Here is a 2,636-nt window from a genome sequence, read left to right as displayed (position 1 = left end):
ATTTAAATCTACTCTGGGTGCTGAGGGGATAATCGCCTAATTTATTCCTACCCAGAGATTCCATTTTTTGACCTTTAATAGGAGATGTCAGGGTCTTACCTGAAATAAGAGACCAGTGGTGGAGTATTTCCAGAAGCTTGGCAGTAGCTACAAGTGGAAAGATTCAATCACCTGGTGGCTGAGTCTGTTGGTATTTCTTTCTGCTAAGGGACCTGAGTCTCATTTGAGGGGTTCCTTCCTTTTCTCAGATAGAATGTTACTACATTAAGAAAGAGGGTCTTACAGCACTGGGGCGGGGGCGAGTATCCGTTCATGATGAAAAGCATTCTAAAATAAGGAGCGGAAGTTATCATTTAGCTTTTTATTTTGCTGGGACAGAGTGTGTGGGGAAACCAATGAATCTTTCTAAGTCTTCCTCATCTTTAAAATGGTCGCGATGCTATCTGTTTCAGAGCACATGGATAGCTCCTCGTGGGGCTGGTCGTAAGAGCTGCAGGAAGATGCTTCACGAGCTGGTACATCTTCAGGTCATAACCATTTGCCCTGGAATCAAAATATAAGCAAACTCAGAAGAAAGACACATTCGAAAAGACGGAGGGAGCAAACTGACCTTGGCAAATACATCGGGCCTTACGTATAATAGAATTCAAATCACTGATCCACAGTTGGGAACCACACAGACAGGAAGCAATAATGTCAGGAATTCAAATGCTTACAACTGAATCTAAATGGATCAAAAGTGAGTGTTTCTCCAATGGATCTCAAATGCCTTACATTGCGACTCTGAGCAAACATTTGGGGAACTGGCAAGAGCAGAGAATCTGCACATGTTTTCCATATACAAATCTATATTAAACAGCCGAGTGAACTCTAGAATTCAGGAAATGCTCAGACATATAGGGAAATTGTTAAGTAGAGAAAAATCTGTTTGCTTTCCCAACACCCTCTCTCTTGTCTAAATCAATTACGAACATTCATCTAACCCAACCGTATAGGTCATAGAAACTTACATGATCAAAACGCTGAGAAGGTCTGGAGCCGAGCTCTATTAACTAAGCTTTTATCATTAATTGTTATGCTTCCTTTTTTTCACTTCTAAGCTTTTGTTGGGAAATTTTCCCCAAAGCTATAATTACACTGAATAATGACAGAACTTATTTAATGAAGCAGAGAGCAGAAACTTTTTGAGATAGCAAAATTTGCAACCAATTAAATATTAATGAAAAGTAGTCTGTCTCAAAATCTATTTTTTTACCTTCGTTTTATCTCATAGTTACATTGAGTCTACAGAGAGTTCAATCGCCATTTATATCGGAATTAGTGAAATAAAAAATGTATGAATAATTTCTTGATTTTTCCCAAGAGCAGTTTTTCTGTACCAATTAAGAATATAAATGACAGAGAGGTTAAAATCACTGTAAAGAATCATGCATTTCTAGATTATTAAAATCAATGCTCAAAAGGTCATCGCGATGATGATAATAACCATGTTCTTATGCCTTTCCAGTTGTTGATATACATTTTTAAGTTTTTATCTAGTAGTTGTAGAATAAAGTGTTGATATGACATGTGTATAACACCTCAATACAAGTGATATATCAAGAATTACTTGGATAATTAATTTCATGGAGTATTTTTATGCTAGGGTGAAAATTTACCTTTATTTCAGTTCTGCTAATATTTGACATAAAACTCAATCTTTGTTATCCTAGAGTGATACAAAGATTATTTACTTATTTATTTGTTTTTGTTTTATTATTTTATTTATTTATTTTTTTAGGCGAGGCAACCTTGGGTGGACCTCACAGATTACAAGGATCTTGTCAGCTTACAATCCCTTATTTTTTATTTTTCATGCCTACAGCACCTGGTCTTCCCAGGTGGTCTCCCATCTAAGTACTAACCAGGCCTGACCCTGCTGAGCTTTCGAGATCAGATGGGATCTGGCTTGTTCAGGGTGGCATGGCCGTAGACACAAAGATTTTTTAAATAACAGAAAGTATACTATAAACAATATCAGGTGGGCAGACGACGTATAGTAAGTAACTAAGAACTGATGACAGAGTGTAAGCGAGACCTTCATATGTACACATTTCCTGGATTCCGTGGTGAATGCCAAGACATGTCTGGGTTCAGGGATTCCATCTGTCAGCTCAGTCGAACAGCCATGCTGTCGCAGGTATAGATCTTCTTCTACGGATTTAGATAAAATTTTTGTACTTCTCGCCTTCTCCTGAACCACGGGCCATGCAGTAGCTATTGGCTGCATGATCTCTTCTACATCTGGGGCACGAAATTCTTCTTCCATTGTCCCCGTGAAGCAGGGAAACGTAATACTTTTTATAGATGGTGTTCATATTGGTTGTCTAGTATTTTCTTCCATGACCTGTTTCGCTACAATGTTAGTTCCCTGGGGGCGGGAATTCTGCTCCTCTTGTTTACTCTAGCTTCCCTCATTTATGGCAGAGCACATGGCATAAGATAAACAAAATAAATATTTTTAGTGACTTCTTCAGTGTTATTTCTTATACCTTTTGGGTTTTACAAGAGCCTTTCAGCCAACTTAGCCCTCCAAATTTGCTCATTTTATATTAAATTTCTGCATATCATTTAATATTTAATATAGAAATTTATAT

General features: G+C 37.5%; 1 pseudogene; it reads right to left on the bottom strand.

Annotated features, from left to right (window-relative positions):
- Positions 1-1,855: 1,855 nt before the first annotated feature.
- On the bottom strand, positions 1,856-1,974 carry LOC120622245 (uncharacterized; annotated as a pseudogene).
- Between the last annotated feature and the right edge of the window lie 662 nt (positions 1,975-2,636).

Source organism: Pteropus medius, unplaced genomic scaffold, assembly GCF_902729225.1.
Source record: "Pteropus medius unplaced genomic scaffold, Ma_sr-lr_union100, whole genome shotgun sequence".
NCBI classification, from domain to species: domain Eukaryota; kingdom Metazoa; phylum Chordata; class Mammalia; order Chiroptera; family Pteropodidae; genus Pteropus; species Pteropus medius.
The sequence above is the reverse complement of the archived record's forward strand: the minus strand, read 5'-3'. Positions and strand labels throughout refer to the sequence as shown.